A 19,338-nucleotide genomic window follows, 5' to 3' on the forward strand; every position below is an offset into this window, starting at 1 on the left:
AGGGACTGAGTTATTGAGAACATTCGTTTAGAATAATTATAATATTAATCAACCTTGAAGGTAGTAAGCCAGTTTACTTAAATTGTGACTTGCAACAATAAACGCTCTTATAAAATATAAAAATATCAACTTTAATAATATATCATTATAAAATTAATATTTTATTGGTCAGCACTTTAGCTCGATCCGAAATAATGATTTTGTTAGTAGGTCCCAACGCAAAGAAGGCAACAATCAATTCCTAAAACAATGTGTATACTATTTTTGAGCGTTTTACTCGTTGTGCTTAGCCTCAAAAGAGGATCGTCTTTCTTTTCTTAAAACATCGTTTGCGGGAAAATAAAATTCTTCAACTTAAAAAATAGATATCTAAAGAGCTCGTTTCCGATACTTCTTTATTTCATTTGACTAAGTTTACAATGACCAATGGAAATTCTAGTTTAAGTTTATAATGATCAATGTAAATCTCATTTTAAATTTTATTCAATTCATTTTTTGTGAATTTCACAGGATGTCAGGGTGAGTTCAGACTGCCTTACGGCCAAATAAGATTTAAAATAAAGAGATTTACAATCTTTACCGATGGTATCTAAGGTCACGTGATTTGCATGGTGGCATTGATTACTGCACTGTATTAGAGAAGTAACGCTGCGTGGAGTTTGGTCATTGATTACGTTCAACCATTTTTTTCTTAAAACTTCTTATTACTTTTTTAATTTTGTTTGATGCTTAGTACTTTCTCCCCACATATGGTATTGATGGTCGTGAAACACTATAAATCAGTGTTATTTCGGGTAAAACTTGTCAGTCGTCTATAGAATGAAATATAGGAAACTTATTAAGTTGTGTTCACACTGAAACCCTAGGAGGATGTGCGGTATAGCGCGATTATAAGCGGTGATTTCAAGACAATTTTAGTATTATTTATCAGGATAGAATGTTCAAACAATTACATCTTAGGCAAACTGGTAGTCACGTTTTTGCATCTATTCTTTTATTAACTAAAACAATAAAGACTGAGAAATCCAAAGGGCCGTGTTTTTAGAGAGCGGTATTTCAGAAACGCGACTAGTCGCCTGACACGACATATTGAACATGAATATATTAATACACACCACCTGCGTAGCAACAGAACTACTTACGTGAATGTGGGGCGTCAAGTACCTGCTTATGTGTATTTAACGCGTTATTGCCTTTTTTATGACAAACATTGCGTGTTACTCTTAGTATAGTTGTACCGTTGCAATTTGGTGAGTTTTATTGAACAAAATAATGAAAAATAAAGAAAATATAGCATTTACATACGAAGTCATTTTACCCTACATCCAATAGTAAGCTACACCACATGTTTGCACCCCGTGTGACGTCACACATATCCCGGCATTCAAGAGTGACCCGGCAAACCCCGGCAAAGAATTTATTTTATGAATGAAAAAAAAGAAATAAATCATACGCGGTTAAAGAGTTCATGTCATGTAATATTTTGTGAAATAGCTTTTATGTTTCAAATGATTTTTTTCAGCAGCAATCGAACTATTGTATTTGTTTGAGTAAATTATTTGGATTATACCTATCACAGTGTGTCAACGTTATGCCTATTGTTATTTTGGACTATAGGGTGTAGTTTTTAAAGTCATACACAATATGGCGGCGATTATGCGGAAATGAAATTGAATGTTACTTCGAACACGTTCTTCTACAAAATAACCGACTTGTATTTAGTGCTATTGCTTTAACATCAATCGAAGCAAAAATGGCATCAATGTATGCGTCTAAAAATGTTAAATTTAGATGGCGACAATCCAGAAATGAGCTGCCAGGAAGTGATCGATTTCGGACACGAAGGTACATGTACATTAGTCTGAAATAATAGACGTGTTATACGGGATTTTTCCAATTCCTAACGTCTAAACGGTTTTGTGCAAAAAGCGGGGGTGTTTGAAAAATATTGAAATTGTATTAAGTGAAGTATTTTATGGTTGAAATGGATAATAAAGTAAATATTCATATTCATATTTTACCATGGAAGTGCAAAGCTATTTTGCAAAAAAACAACCATTTAATGCATTAAAACACATTATTATCCTTTTCATTAAAAGGAAAGTTGACTGACACAGACAACAATTATGCCAAGTGGAACAACTTGACCCAATCATAAAATTCGGCCGACAAGCTTCGAGATAATACAATCGTAACAACTTGGCCTTGGCCGAACAATCTGAACACCTCAGCCAGTATCCAAAAGGGATTGACTATCTCGAAGCTTACCGAAGATGGCGAGTTGTTACAATTGATGGCCGAAATGTTCCGATTGTTGTAAAATTGTGAACTGCAGCCTTGCAGGTGCCCTTCATGTATATATTGTTATGTTTTGACAGAATGAAATGAAGAAAAAACCATCAAACTCATAATTATTTGCTTGATATTACTTTTTGGTTACGGAATTTATATAAAATAACATTATCTGGTAATATTTCTTGTTTTTATGATATGTTATAGATGCAATATGCTTTAACCCGGAATCCCGATCGGAATAACTACCCACTTTTCGTACAAAACAATTTGTACGTGAAGGATTTGCTGTATCAAAAATTGTAAAAAAATCTGTCAACGTACAATTATTTGGACTAGAAGGTACATCTAGCTGATCTACCTCTCTTAGTCTAAATATTTGTACGTTGACGGACTCTTTTTACGATTACAAAAAAATGTATATATATATATATATATATATATATATATATATATATATATATATATATATATATATATATATATATGGCAAATCCTTCACTACAACATCTTCATGTTACTTTCAATTCAGAGTTGATTATTCACTAAAATTATTTCGCATTTTTAATTGTTGTTTAACCTGAAACGTCTCAACCATCAAAAAAGAACATATATGCTTCAATAGTCTAAAACAATAGACGTGTTATATGGGATTCTTCCAATCCCTTACGTCTAATCGGGTTTGTGCAAAACAGGGTGGGGGTTGAAAGATATTGAAATCGTAGTTAGATAAGTATTATATGTTTGAAATAGATATTAAAGGTTTATATTCGTATTTTAGTTATTACCATGTAAGTGCAAAGATTTTTTTCACAAAACAAGCATTTAATGCATTTAAACACAACCATTTTACATCTATGTAAATCTATGCACCGCAGCCTTGCAGGTGATCTTCATGCAGTGTTATTTTTAGGCCTGATTTGGGCCCCTCTCCAAAAAGTATATATTTTTCCCCTATTTCAGTAAAAAATTCCCCTCCCGACCATGTCAAAATCGTCCTCTAAAATAACTTTGCCGATCGTAATTACGGCACTTTTCAATACGGTAAACGCAGTTTGGCGCCGCATTTTACACGTAGTGATCATACGTGCTAGTCTCCCTTGATCAATCGGTATCGTTCAAGCGCTCGGAAAATTAATTATATTACGATTATACGAAAAAACAAGCGTCCCGTCAATGTTGGGGAGCTGCTTGGACAACCAGAGATGGCCAATTCATTTCCTGCAGTCAAACATCTGTACAGTCTAGGCCAACTCATCCCGACCTCCACAGCCTGTGTCAAAAGACTCTTCAGTCTTATGAATTCCCTCTGTACGCCTTCTAGGAATAAACTACGGGGCAACACACTTGACAGTCTTATAAGAATATGTATGAGAGTGCCAAAAGAACTGTCAGCAGGGGACATTGACAACATAATCAACCTTTACAATATGAAACAAAGAGATATTGCTTTGTAGATTGCTTTCACTTTCACTTTGATCTTGTTATGTATATGCATATGATCAATTTATTAAAGAGGAAGGCAAAGCTTTAATGATTTTTGCATTTATACATTTTCCCCTTTTTGCCCTTTTACGACGCGATTTTCCCCTCCTGACGGGCCCTGGCCCCATTCCCCTAAAAGTGAAAAAAAAACACTGTCATGTATAACAGTTTATATCATTATGTTTTGACAGTATGAAATGAAGAAAAACACTCATCAAACTCATCATAATTCGTCAGCTTTTATTTTTTGTGTACATAACTCATATTTTAGATATATATAATTATCTGACCCGGAATCCCAATCGGAATAGCTACCCACTTTTGGTACAAAAAATTGTATGTGAAGGATATGCCATTTCAAAATTTGTAAAAAGATCAGTTAAGTTACTATTATTTGGACTAGTGCTTCAAGTGTTTGATTTATTGTCTCTATAATGTATAATGCACCTGTCAATTGTAGAGCCAAGCTGGGAGCTGCCTAAAAATCAGTTACCCAGTTAGCTCAGTTTGACAGATCTCCATGCAAGTGTTCACATGGTCGTGGGTTCAAGCACCATACCAGTAGCATCTTTTCTCAAAGGTTTACTTTAGAACCCATCATCCAGGAGTAAACAATTATGATTTTTTTATTAAATATTACAGGCCATGTTCTTTTGTAAACTTTCAGATTGAGAAGTGCCTGGATACAAGGCTAGTATTGTTAACATCATCTGATACAATCAACTGGAACAAAGCTGAAATGGCTGCCTGACCTGACTTAAAAATTGGATGGCAGTACATCAGACTAGAAGATTACAAGTATTGAGGTGGACAAAATAAAACCTGAGCCTACCAAAGCTGACAGATTGCACAAGAAACACATAAATGCAGGTATTTACTGAGATATTGTAATTAATTTTTGAAACTTCTCATTTATTTAGGAAGTTCAGTTGAAACAGAGTTGGCAAAAAAAAATGAACAAAGGTATATACATTTTGAATTCTAATTCAAATGAGAACTTTACTGGCCAGCACAGAATGGTAAAATGCTAGTCTACGAATATAAATGTGCCTGGTTCGCATCAGTAAAGCTGATGAATGTACTGGTTGTGTAGCCAGGATGTGAGTAGGTCTGCACTTGGCTGATAATGCATATCATATGTTTAAGCTGCACTCTCACAGATTGTCTGTTTTACCAACTCTTTTTTTATTTCTTGGTCTGTTTTACCAACTCTTTTTTTATTTCTTGGTCTTGTAATGAATTATTTTATGCGAATTTCTGAACACTGGACATAACAGACAACTGGAAAAAGGGGATCGCTGCTTTCTTATATTAATTCAGTCAAAAAAGACAACTGAAAATATTGGAACGCTGTTTTCTTATTTTAATACGGTCAAAAGATGATGTTCTGTGCCAAAAATCTCATTATTAGGAAAGCGTTAGTAATGCTTTTAACCATAAAACCAATAGTTACAAATGTAAATATTAAAAACATGATCTTATCTTTTGTCAGCAGTCTTATTTCATCAGTTTTCATACTGCTTTTCATTAGCTTATTCCAAGCCAAAAAGTAAAAGAAGTTGTCAAAACCTTCAATCTGTGACTGAGAGTGCAGCACTCTTACAGATTGAATGTTTTGACTACTTTATTTATTTTTTGTCTTGGAACGGGCCAATTTATGTGAAAATGCATGTTAACCATTCATATAAGATTGCTGACAATAAATTTGTCAGAAAATGTTTATATTTAAGTTCAAAATGTTTTATGCATTTTTCTTAAACCGTTAGTAACGCTTTAAGCCATAAAACCTTTGTTTTCGACCTGAAATATGGAAGTCTGCAATCTAATATTTTGTCAGTAGTCTTATATCACTGGTTTGCAGATATTTTAGCAAAAAATAGGTCATTCCAAGACAAAAAATACAAAAGTTGTAAAAACAGTAAATCTGTGAGAGTGCAGCTTTAAATGACTAAATGTTTTAATTTGGCTCACCTAAAATCTTATTGTTTTGTGGCATCTAAATGGTTTGTTTTTAACAACATTACATGTGCATATGTATATATTTGTTCTTAAATTTGTAATTTAGATTGGAAGATTCATTCTCTGGAAAGTAGAAAAGGGCATGTTACATACTGTTATCACTGCCATGACAGAAACCATATTGAGGAGCTGGTCCACCTGTAGGAAGAATTGCGCTATTGGTTGGAGTGGCACTATTACCAAGCCATACACCAGCACTTAGTTTGTCATAGGGAGCATTTCTGAGCAGTTATGGAGACCACTAACTATGCAGGTATGTCATAATCAAAATCTTGCTTTATATATTTTTTTATAATTTAGCATCTGTTGAGAAGAAATTTAATTCTAGATTGAAGGCACACACTATAGATTGATGCCCAAAAATATATTTCTGATTTTAATGCATTATCATGTCTAACTCATTTGACTTAAATGATCAAAGCAAAAGAAATGCAAATGATTAATCTGCAGATATACAAATGTAAGCTTTTTTAACTGGGGAAATTGTTGCCACTTGTCTATTAATTAAAGAACACATTTATAATTAATAATGTTTAATCTGTACACAAATCATATGCCTTCTTTGTTTTAACCATCAATGTCAAAGAGTCCAGCATGATAATGCATTAAATTGAAAAAAATGCATTAATTTATATGAACCCTTTAAAACAAAGACATTTCCTAAATCCAATAAAAAATAATTGAATATTGATGCAGAGTTCAGTTAGAATATAATATAACTTTTTTGCAGTTGTTGCAGTGAAACTTGCACCAGTGTGTTTTCTGTGGAGATAAAGAGATAGTGTCCAGCAATGAAGACCCAACTCAAGATCTGACCTTGTAAGGCCAATATGAAATAACTGTATGGGAAAATGGGAAAAACCTGCAGTCAGGAATGTACGGAAATCATCAAAAGAGCAGTGTTAAATTAATCTTGAATAACTTGACATTTATTTTGTTTGACATATTTATTCATGGTGCAGTGGAAACATTCTTTTTTTCTCATGGTTATTTAAATTTAGAATTGATAGGAGGGAACATCACTATGTAGTTTTATGTTCATAGTCAGATCAAAACCCATGTACATGCCCAAATGAGCATTCGAAAATATCAAAATGGTACTTGTTGTATGTAGTGTAAGTTAATTAACATAATAAACAAAAATATTTAATCAATTTCAATTTATTATGCCCCTTTCAAAGAAGAGGAGTATATTGCTTTGCACATGTTGGCCGCTACGTCCGTCTGTCTGACAGTAGACCAAAGCTTTTCCGGGTGATAACTCTACACTTCCTAGACCTATTGTCAAACTTGACATGAAAGTTAGGTTTAACCAGTAGATGACCCCTTTTGATTTTACGGGTTATATGGTCAAAGGTCACAGTGACCTTGAACAGGAAGGTGTCAAACCATACATCTGACTGATAAGTTGACAATGCCTGCACCTATGGCCCTCAAACTCGACATGGAGGCTAAGTCTGACTATTAGAAGATCCTATTGATTTAAGGGGTCATTGGGTCGAAAGTCAGGGTCACAGTGACCTTGAATGCTAAAAGGTTGTACTAATAATGACTGGACAAAGCCTGCACCCATGGCCCTTGAACAACTTGACTTTGGGGTTGGGCCTGACCAGTAGGTGAGCCCTATTGATTTGTCACAGACCATTGAATGCAAAAAGCTTGCCTGTGTGACAACTCGACAAAGTCTGCACCCATGACCTTCAAACTTGAAATTTAGGTTTGGGGTGACCAGCAGATAACCCCTTTGGATTTGGAGGTCAAGGTCACATCTCCAATATTGGTCATTAAAACTATGTCATTTACTTATTCCCTGCTGCTAAGAGGATACATGTTTATCAGCAAATATCAGCCATCATCTGAATATGAGTGAAAACTGTACCAACTACCCTCATACTTTGAATAGCATAACCTTAAAACTGCCTCAAAGGCATCTTTTGTCAATGAAAAACCAGCTGTCATTTCAGTCAATGCATATTTCATTCAATTGTCCAGATATTCTTGACAACATGGCGCTAATTAATGCTGGAGGTTTGAAATTTAAGACATTAGTTTTTTTTCTTCAGCACCATGCAGATTTATTAACACTTTTATAATAAAAACAAACTAGAAAACAAATTTTAAAGATATTAGTTTTTTTCATGGTATGATGCCACAGCACCATGCAGATTTGTTTTCACTTTTATATCAAAGAAAGTAACTCGAGCACAAATTTTGTAGATATGTGGACTCTGTTGATAGAAGTTCTGGGAGGCATTTTTAGGCTTGAAAGAGCATCATTTTAAAGTTATATTTTTATTATGTCCCTTGAATCTTGGGCATAGTCTGTATTGTATTTGCATTTTAAAGACATTGGCTTCAACAGACCCTAATGAAATGAAGGAATGTAATTGCTTACTGAAACTGTTATAAGCGACGTCATAAATTGAAGCAATTTTAACATAATGAATATGCATTTAACTAATTTAAAGCGGTTCAAAATTAGGAAATTTGAATTAAGAATCTTGTAGGCCATTGGATACATGATTAAGTAGGGCTAATATATTTGTGCTTATTATAATCACATTTATCCTTCTTCATCTACCTTAAAGAGTGTTTTCACATTTGTATGAAATCATTTGATCACGTTTCATTTGAAAGAACTTTGCGGTAGTGTTTGCTTGCTTCAGTTACGTCACCGACAGTCTTGCAGCGCTTTCAGCGCTTTGATTCATACCTGCGTCCCTTTGCGGTATAGAGAGATAAGCATCAAAAAATAAATTTAAAAAGCAAACATATTTTTTGGAAAGCTGCCTGTTTCCACTTCCCAACGATACCAAAAGTTATTTACTTGATAAAGAATTGAAAAATCGGCCCTTTATGCTCTATTACGCGATTTTCAACGATGACTTTTAAGACGATATTAGAAAATAATAATTCTGTTTTTCTTGCCCATGCCTCTGTAGATGCTTTATAGAGCTATTTTATACTGTCTCGTTTCTAGTGGCGGGTGCTTTCTGGACAGCCTTATATGTCTTATGTCTAAACAATGGCCATACATTTGTAAATCGTAAATTTGTAAAACTTTCAAAATACAAGTTGAAACACTACACTTAATTGATATTTGTATTTAGGATTTACGAACTGCTTCCTCTTTTGAACCGGCAAACATCCGAGGTTGTTTTCGATGAAAAATGACCAAGTTGTTTCAATTGCCCGCGTCCTATATTGGCTGCATTATGGCTTGACCCCGTCACACACTCAAGTCTGACTTAAACAAATTTTGGAACCCTAATCGGAAAGTCTACCCCATCGGTTAATATAATAATCACTAAAGGAGTAATTTTGTACCCAAAATGCCACGAGACCTGTGATGAATTTCACCTACAGTGGTCCCACAGCTCTGACTATGGATATGTTTTCATTTCTCTGGTCTTGACTAGTTGTAATTTAGAAATTTGATATTGCATGTATCTTTAAAAATCAATAACTTGTAAGAATGGAATTTTATGGACGAGCAACCCTCGCTGTTAGGTCATTGACTAGAATGTGTTTTTAGAACAGGACGTTTACTCCAGTATATTTATATATTTGAGAATCGGCCACTTTGTCGATTAGCGGATTGCAACGATATAATACTTAAATATATTCAAGATCAGAGCGTTGACAATTATTTAGATTTTATACATTTTTTTTAAAAGATATTTTTATATATAAGTATGAAGTTACTTTTCTTATATGTTTTGTGACCACCCCGGTCCGCCCCGAATGATTCCTATTTTAAAGCTGCACTCTCACAGATTTAACGTGTTGACAACAGTTTTATTTAAAGTCTTGGAACGAGCAAGTGTTTTCGTAAATATCTACAAACCAGTGATTAAAGACTGACAACAAAAGATCAAATCACAGTTTTTCATATTTCCGCTCCAAAATTGATGTGTTATGCATTTTTCTTAAACCGTTAGTAACGGTTTGAGCCAGAAAACATTAAGATTGGAATGGAAATATGAACATCTGCGATCTGATCTTTTGTCAGCAATCTTTCATCACTGGTTTGCAGATATTTACGGGAACAATTTTCTAATTCAAAGACAAAAATTATTAAAGTTGGAAAAATTGTAAATCTGTGAGAGGGCAGCTTTAATATGCATGTGCGGGATAAACATACATACGATACTAAATATAGACAGAACTTAAGATAATAAACATTTTCATGTAGCAATTGGTTAAAATTTTATTCTTAACATTAGAGGGTCGTAGCTTTATACATTACAAAATTTGAGTAGAAAACCAGCACGCGGAGGTCATGATATGCTCAGCGCAGGCCTAGCAAGCGGATGTCACTAAATGTTCAGCGCAAGCGTAGTATGTCCCTATGTCCCTGACCAGTAGGCAAAGGTCATAATATGTTCAGGTCAGAATCAATTTGTATCAATATTGTATATACTAGGGCCCCAGCCAGTCGGCGGTGGTCACTTAATGATTATTTTAGGCCTAGTACGTCCCTATTTAACTTTCCATAAGCCGACAACAAATAGGCGGAGGTCACTATATTCCCAGTTCCCTATCAGTGTATCCTAAAGCAGCAACCAATAGGCAGAGATCACTACATGATTAGTTCAGGCATTTCAAGTTTGGTATCAATATCACCCAATGTCTTATATACGTAAGGATACATTTTCTGGCGATTTATAAAGTTTATCAATAAAAAAAGATATGATAATTTACTTTTGAAATAAACAAAAATATTTTTTTTTTGAAATTTCAGCCCTTTATTCCTTTCAAAATCAATCGCCAGCGCGCACAGGGCTGAGACACATTTTCAGTGGCATCATTTCCAAAATGACGTGTACTGAGATGCAATTTGGATTGAAATAGTATTAATAAAGACAAATGACAGCTGATGATATAAAAACATGTGCAAGCATAGTTGCATCTTCAGTACAACTTAGTTTTTTAAGTCTTAAGTTTCCAGGCTTTGCTTTTGTGTACAATGGGAATAGTAAATAATGTCTGTAAAAAATTTGCGCTAGGTTTGGGGAAGCCAAGGGCAATATCTTAAAAAAACCACCTCCCTTTAATTTGTCTCACCTTAATTGAAAGAAGCGCAGGTGTCCGTTATTTGCGACTTTAACATTGCTTACCATGTTCCCGTCTTTCTTCAAAAGAGGAAGTTCTTTGTAATGCCTTTCCCTGAAGTAGAAAACATTGGTATCAACCTTTTTCTAAACCAATGAATCATTTTATTTCTCAACATGTGTGGAATGGGGTCAGAACTTACAAAAATGAAAAAGAAAATAGACATGATAAATATCATTATACGTATACAATGTTATTATGTAATATTTCTATGTAATCAATGTGTATAAGTACTCATAACTAAACCCGTGTCTTAAATACGAAACCAAATTTAAATATTAAGATAAGAAAAAGGTCAGAAGTATATTATATATATAGTCCTAATCTGTGAGACATAGCCTCAATAAATATTACTTACAAAATAGAAAAAGTTAAAGAATGTAATTGTAAATGAAGTTTCCTTATTGGTGATTTTATAGCATTATTATTAGTATTTAAAACATTAAGTTGTTTATTTTTTGAGTATTTTTATGGATCTATGACTGATTTGATATATGTTTGAGTTTGAGTTTCCATTTCAATTTTTGCAATAACATGTACTTTTGATCATTGTAATTACATACTTACCCATATATTTTGTAAATAAAGAAATGATATGTAATTGAATGACAAAGTGCTCATAACATGTGTTTCTTATACAATAAATTTTATGTTATGTGCTTAAATACTATTTCTCCTTTTTGTCTGTCATATATTCACATGTAAAGGTGTGTTTAAATGCAATTTAAGGCCCTTAAAATGCTTAAACCCAAGGAGGTTCATTGGGGGTTTCGGCTTCCACGAACCCCTACAAGGGCGCTGCCCTAGACCATCATGACCCGTGGCGAAAAAGTTGCGACAGAACCCAAAGAGGGACATAACCTCTATTAAATTATTTTGTTTCGCCATCATCATTTATAAGCATGAAAAAATATTTGCTTTTTAGTACTGGTAATTGATATCGGGGACGTGGACATAAAGTTCTGTAATAACAACACGCCATGCCCTAGTGGTTTTGGTGACTTTGCCTTTTACCATTCTCGTTCACCAGAGTGATGATGCTATGCGTACCACACTCTGGTTCAATCGCCCCGATTCTGAGATTAAACAGCGAAAATGTCAGCCAATCAGAGACGTTTCACTGTTTCCAATTTATAGATTCTCATGGAGTCGGCAAACCGTGGCGATTGGCTATAGCCAATGAAAAGGAGTCTAACAAACACAATTAAATAAGGAATCTTGAAGACAACCGATATGAGACAAGGGATATTGTTTATGTGTGTCTTTAAAACTATTTATACAAGATCATAATTAGTTTAACGTTTATTGCTTACGTGTTCATTTATACAAGAGGTTTGTAGGTTTGGGAATTTTTTTATGTGTGGCTTTGTTTTAGATCATAACAGGTTTGGGGATATTAATTACGAATCTTTATACAGGATTTTAGTATGTTTGGGTTGATTGTGTAGGTGTGCCTTTATACAATTTCATAGCAGGGTTGGGGATGATTGCATTTGTACAAGATAATATAACGTTATGGCTATTTTCTATGTGTGACTTATAAAAGGTCACAATAAGTTTGGAGCTATTGATAATGTATTGTTTTAAACAAGATCATAGTTGGTTTTATGCTATTGTTTATGTGTGGCTTTACATAAGATCAAAGTAAAAATTGGGGCTGTTGTTTATTTTTTCATTTGTACAAGGTAAAAGTAGGTTGTGGGCTATTGTTTATGCGTGCCTTTAAACAAGCTAAACAAATGTTTGGGACTGTTGTTTATGTATGCCTTTATTCAAGATAAAAGTAGGTTTTACGTTTGACATAATACAAGATAACAATAGGTTTAAGGTTATTGTTTTATGTGTGACTTTAAACAATATAAATGTAGGGGTGGTGTTATTGCTTTATGTGTGACTCTATACATGGTAAATGCGGGTTTGGGGTTATTGTTTTATGTTAGACTTTATTCAAGATAGAAATAGGTTTTATGCTAATGTATATGTATGCTTTTGCAGAAGAGGCCGTAGGTTTTGGGTTTTTGTTTATGATTACATTTTTACACGGTAAAAATGTTTGGGGATTTTTTATGCCTCTATACATAAAAATAGCTGGTTTTGTGCTAAAGTTTATGTGTGCATTTATACAAGATAAAAGTATGTTCAGGGTTTTTATTTATGTGTGCCGTTATACAGTTCAGATTAGGTTTGGGGCTTTATGTGTGCCTTTACACAGAATAACAGCAGGGTTAGGTCTATTGTTTTTGTGCACTTTTATACAAGAAAATAGTAGGTTTTGGTATTTCTTTATGTGTGCCTTTATTCAAGATTATAGTAAGTTAAGGGCTGTTGTTTATGTGCGCCTTTATACTACATCATAGTCGTTTAAGGCCTATTGTTTATGATTGTATAAGGATTGTTGATACTGTTTATAAGTGCATCTATACAAGATAAAATAAGTATAAGAGCTATTGTTTTATGAGTGCCTCAATACAAGATAAAACAAGTTTTAGGGCTATTGTTTTATAAGTGCCTCTATACAAGATAAAAGTCGGTTTAGGTCTTCGATAAATGTTCACATGTAAACAGTTTTATAGTAGGCTTGGTGCTATTGTTTATATTTGCATTTATACAAGACAAAAGTATGTTTGAGCCTTTTGTTTTTGAGAGCATTTCTACAAGATTATAGCATGTATGGGGCTATTGTTTATGAGGGACTTCATACGAGATGAAAGTAGGTTTGGGAATTTTGTTTTTGAGAGCATTTCAACAGGATCAAAGCAAGTATGGGGCTTTCGTTTATGAAGGCCTTCATACGAGATAAAAGTAGGTTTGGGGCTTTTGTTTTTTGTGTGCCTTTTAAAAGATAAAAAAACAAAACATTTAGGGATATCGTTTATGTGTGCCTTTATACACTATCATAGAATGTTTGTGGTTATTGATAATGTATGCCTTTAAATTTGGCCATAGTTTGTTTGATGCTATCGTTGATGTGTGAATTTAAACACGATCTTAGTAGGTTTAGGGCTCCTTTTATATGGGCCTTTAAACACGATCATAGTAGGTTTGGGGCTATTGTTTTTGTGTGCTATTATACATAATCATAGATGGTTTTGAGTTATTGAATTTAGCAGTTTAGTTTCAAATAATAGACTGCTTGCCTTTATGTTTCATGTAGTATTTTGATTGTCATGGTTCTAAAATACACGTTACATTCAAACACAAAACATTCCATAAAACGCTGGTTTTGTAAAGCATTGCTCACAAAAAATACACTCTCTACCAGTCTTTACCATATAAAAATACCTGTTTTTATGTTTAATATTAGAATGGAACAATTGTGTAAACTGTTTGGGTGAAACGTATTGACTGAATTATTATCTGGTTAGAAAAAAGTGAAGTTGCAGCCGTATATGGCACTTCCAACAGCTTTTCTTTTGAGCTAGCTTTGATAGTGATACGGTTGTGGTGTCGCCTGTGGGTCGAATGGTATGAGGTTCACCCCCCCCCCCCCCGTTCATAATACACTCGTTATTTCACTTTTATGGTGACAGAAGTAATTCGGTATAACCTGAATGTACTGAAGCGGTTACGGACGCTACCGGAACTAAAACGCCTCATTACATCCAGCTTTAGAAGGTTCTGGTCCGGTCCCAATCAGCTAAACGAAGGAGGAGTGACAGCCATAAATGGCACTCCCAACATCCTTGCTGTTAAGCTAATTTTAATAGAGACGCGGTTGTGGTGTCGACTTTGGGCCAAACCCTCCTTTAGACATACACTCCTTCGCATACTTTAGAAGTACATTTTATATGACAACTGATTTGAACTTTGAAACTTATAAGGAAAAATATTTATGAAATGTCTACGTTATATGAAAACTACCGGTTTCATTTAATACATAAATAATGTCTCCAGTAGCTGATTTCAAACAATAGAAGAAATCGCCACTAAGACAACCAAGAAGAAACCGAGACACGATCGGGGAAATGAATGCCCTATTGTGTATTAAAAGATATGGTTCAAGTGCTCTTGAAGCTGTCATATTTACACACAATAGCTTGGTCTACCAGGGGTTAAACAACTAATTATTGGCTATCCTGAAAAAGGCCGGGGTCTGTTTGCATACTGTTTTACAGTTTTTAGTTACAAGATCTCAATTGATCTTAAAAATGCTTTTGAAGCCTCTAATTGCATTTGATATTTATTACCACTGAAGTTCCATTCTCGCGTGAGGTGTGAACAACAATCGTTCTTAGTGACATTCCAAAAACAATCGAAGAAACAGTATCCTTCATATTAAAAGAACCATTGTTATACATGCATATATATTTATATTCTCTTTATTTCCACCCGAGGGTGATTTCAACATATACAATATTTTAAACAATCACAATTATACAATATATACATCAATACAAACATGTCATGACAGGCTATATACATACAGAATTAAATAAATGCAATTTATTAGTTATTAAGATATTTATATATATATGGTAGCATGAAATTGTTATAAGACAAACGGAAACAGATACAATAATAATAAATAAATAAATATGAAAGAATAGCGTATAAGGAGAAAATAAATATGGCAATTACAGTTATAACGGAGTAACGTTATAACGTGGTAACAGTTATTTGAATGGGCCGAAAATAATTATGCCCTTAGGTTAAATCGCTTAGTTAGTGTTGCTTATGGTTGCGTCACTCAATTATTTCACAAAGGGAAGCAGCCACAAAACTGCATACGTCATTGATGTATGTTTTTTCTTCACTATGTCCCAATGTATGTAGTGTCTGTTCACATAATAGATGCGTAACAAAGTCTTGCGTTGTTGCTGGGCGTAATGAGGGATAGCAGTTAGGAAGTTTTTTTCTGGCCTCATAAGAAATTGTACACATGGCAATATAGTGAACTCGAATGTCATCTGTCTCTGTTTCACAATGTCTGCAAATAGTTCGAGTCTGGACACGTGTGTCCGTCAAAAACCGCACAACAACTGTGGCGTTGTATAGTTCGACGGAGGATTCAGCGGCGGCCCAAAGAGCGGATATGCGTATAAGAGGATGAACCACTTTAAACCGGTCAAAGTCCGGATCGCAAGCGATGCGGGTAAGCCATTGTTTGTGATATTCAACCACACGGCTATTGACGAGACGTTTCCAGGCTGATTTGGGCGGGAGAGACGAGGTATCCTTGTATAAAGTTAGGTATTCTAACAGGTCATACTTCTTGATAATGTTGTAGAGATCTGGTATTACACCTCGTTGGCCGATGGTATTGCGTATCAGGAATAGATTGAGTCTATAGTCAAATATTTGCTTGGTTAAGTTATGTGTTTTCATGCGGCAAAGTTTATGGAAGAACATTAGTTTTCTTTTGTCAATATGGAGTATCATTGGGTACCAGCCAAGAAGCCCCAGTGCCATGTCAGTACGAGTTCGTGAGGGCATATTTTGGCACATTTTCGCTGCTAGCCTTAAGACGCGTTCTATTTTCAGAATGTCAATTTGCGTAAGAGTTGACCATAAATCCGCCCCGTGATGGAACAGCAATCTTTTGCACTAAATCGGATAGAACTAGAGGGTTAACGTCGAAGTTCGAATCACGAATTGTCATTAAGGAAAATATTGAGGCTCGTCCTTTTCTTGCTCTTGCTTTAACAGCAAGGCTGCATTTGGACGATTTATGGAGAACTAGTCCTACGTGAGTTGCACTTTCTGATGACCGAAGGACAGTTTCGTTAATCAGTACAGTGTCATTACAGCATCTGCTTTCTTTGAATACTAGATAGGCACATTTCGTTTCATTAAGTTTGTAGCCCAATTTATTGGCATACTCTGAAACAATGTTGATCTGGGCCTGAAGTGATGATCTATTTGTACACACTAGCGTTAGGTCGTCTGCTGGTTTCCGGTTTTGAAGTCTCCAATGAAGGACCCATATGGGGAGTTTTCTAGGTCACACAGGAGCTTGTTGATGAAAAGGAGATAGAGCCAGGTTGACAGTACCCCCCCCCCCCAGGCGGACGCCTTGGAGGACCGGAGATGGAGGTGAGGGCACGCCGTTTGCAATAACGATACTTTCTATATCCGTATAACAGTTTATTAAGGTACGTAATGTCTTACCACGGATACCAAATTCGTGCAACTTAACAAACAGTGCTGCGTGAAGAACATTATCAAAGGCACCGGAAGTGTCCAGCAGGGCCACATGAGACGGTGATCCATATTCTGCATTTGCGGCTATTGTTTCTTGCAAATTAAAGGAGACTGTTAATGAGCCAAGTTCACGCTGATAAGCGTTCTGTTGAGGGTTTGGAAAACCTTTGCCTTGGACATTTGACCAAATGATAAGTCGATCGTGTACTAATTTTTCAAATACCTTGTATACAACAGGTAACAGCGTTATCGGTCTGTAACTTTTGCATTCATTCTTTGGCTTATTTGCTTTGTGAACAGGTATGATAATGCCCATTTTACAGTCTTTTGGAACGTATGACTTTGTTAGAATCATTGTAAAGAGTTTTTGTAGATACATGCGAATAATTTTTCCACCGTAGATAAGATGTTCATTTACAACTTTATCATGACCGCCGGACTTTCGCTTTTTGAGATTACGTAACAATGTTTCAATTTCTTCAGCGGTTACGTCGCACTCCAGTATATTGTCAGTAGTGCTGTCGCCCGAGCTCAAGAAACTTTGAACTTTGTTGTGCAGTTCTGTGTGGAAGTGTGTGTTAAGATTGTCTGTATTTTTCGGACGAAATACGTTTTCGTAATAATTGCTAAACGCCATGGATATTTCATTGGGTTTGCGCACTGTTATACCCATGGTTTCAATTTAATTTATAGTTTCCTTTTCTTTGTTTTGTTTCATGCGTACCATACTCCAAAATAGACGCATGTCTCATGCGGCCGCATCATTAAGCTCTTTGAAAAATTGTTCGTTGCAAGAGGCTATCGCTGATCTCTGAGTTTGTCTAAATATTCGCTTGAATTCTTTGTATTTGTCAAAAAATAAATCGCCTTTGATTCGTATGTTGCCGTTCGCTAAGAGTTCGTTCCTTGCGTTCCGCTGATTGGTATGGGCTGCTTTGACGGCGTGGTTCCAATATGGCTTTGCATGTTTGTTAAATTTGCTCCGGGGTAGTGCCTGTGATGCCCGTTCTATTGATTTGATTATATGACTATAAAGTATTTCGATATTGTTTTCATTCACTTGAATGTTTGTTATATCTAGACATTTTAAATATGTGTCTAACAAGTCTGAGTAGTTCGTTAGTTGACTTTTCGGTAAATTAAAACAAATTAAATTTTCGCTCCAACCATTTGAACTAAGCTTTAGGACTTTTAGGAAAGTACCAACACGTACGCTATTATTTGTATTTCAAAGTGACAAGATGTGTTATCGGTTTTATATAAAGACTGAAATGTTTATTAACAGTTATTCAACGAGTAGAAAATCGGCAGATGACAGTAAAGTGTAATTTAAGAAGCATCTTTGTCAAGCAACGAGTAACAGGTTCGGCATTTGGGATCCGTGGCGTTATTCACAGAATTTCGGCGTATTAGAGTGGTTCTAGGAGCCGACCTTCTTTTAAGTCCTCTACCATCGATCTTGCTTGTATGGATCAATGAAACTGTAGCTTCTCGGTAAACTGGTTGACCTTGTTTTGGTGTGATATCCTTCATACGCATGTATTCTGTGATTTGCGACGAAATTACTTCTAGGGTTTCACGGGCCTAAAGTTTTATGAATAATATGGAACAGTATTTTAATAAAGAACTTCAATTGACCTTCATCTGTATGATGAATATCTTCCGTGATGAACTACTGTGCAAAAAATTATAAAAACTCATACTTGTACAAGTAATTAATTGTATTTAATTAAGGGGAACATGCAGTACTCTGTACTGTAAGCGTACCAGGCTTACCAATTAAATTTCATTGAATTAAAACATTTACGATATAAACCTTATTATTTCTGTAAAATGAATATAAAAGCTACTCTATTGACAAACATGATTGACCATTGAATACATAATCTTAAATTTCAATTTCTTGTATTTGCTTTAATCCAACTATGAACGTCATTCGACTCTTTTGTTGTGCGAGTGCGAAAAAACAAAGTCTTATAATGGTTGCATGGTTCACACTGAGGATGACTTGAAAACCAAAGCACATCAAATAATATTGCGGTAAAGTAAACTATGTCAATTAGGAGTTGACCGATATTTTGTGCTTGTTCAGGTAGCGTTTTATTGATTTTGCTCGAACATGTTACAACCTCACCAGGGGTGGTATTCAATATGTGTCTTTATTGAATCTAAGATTTATGTAGATTATTGGATTGCTTAGTATTAATAACCAACTAATGGAGGGAATAAAGTCAACGATATATGCCCATAAGATTAACATAAGTTGCATATTAAAAATGACCCATA

The 19,338-nt window shown here is 34.9% G+C and overlaps 2 long non-coding RNA genes across 8 annotated transcripts in view; both read left to right on the plus strand.

Moving 5' to 3' along the window:
- Nucleotides 1–19,338, plus strand: part of LOC128238350 (uncharacterized) — a 271,015-nt gene that overhangs the window by 92,191 nt on the left and 159,486 nt on the right. The gene's annotated exons all lie outside the window — the stretch shown is intronic.
- On the plus strand, nt 1,549–7,043 carry LOC128238351 (uncharacterized). 2 transcript variants are annotated; one of them, XR_008261685.1, is made up of 4 exons: nt 1,549–1,845; nt 4,445–4,647; nt 5,843–6,049; nt 6,527–7,043. It is a non-coding gene; the product is annotated as an uncharacterized LOC128238351 (long non-coding RNA). The 2 variants fall into 2 exon arrangements; XR_008261684.1 differs by lacking the exon at nt 1,549–1,845 and having other exon boundaries at nt 3,754–4,647.

This window comes from Mya arenaria, chromosome 6 (genome assembly GCF_026914265.1).
Source record: "Mya arenaria isolate MELC-2E11 chromosome 6, ASM2691426v1".
In the NCBI taxonomy this organism is placed as follows: Eukaryota; Metazoa; Mollusca; class Bivalvia; order Myida; family Myidae; genus Mya; species Mya arenaria.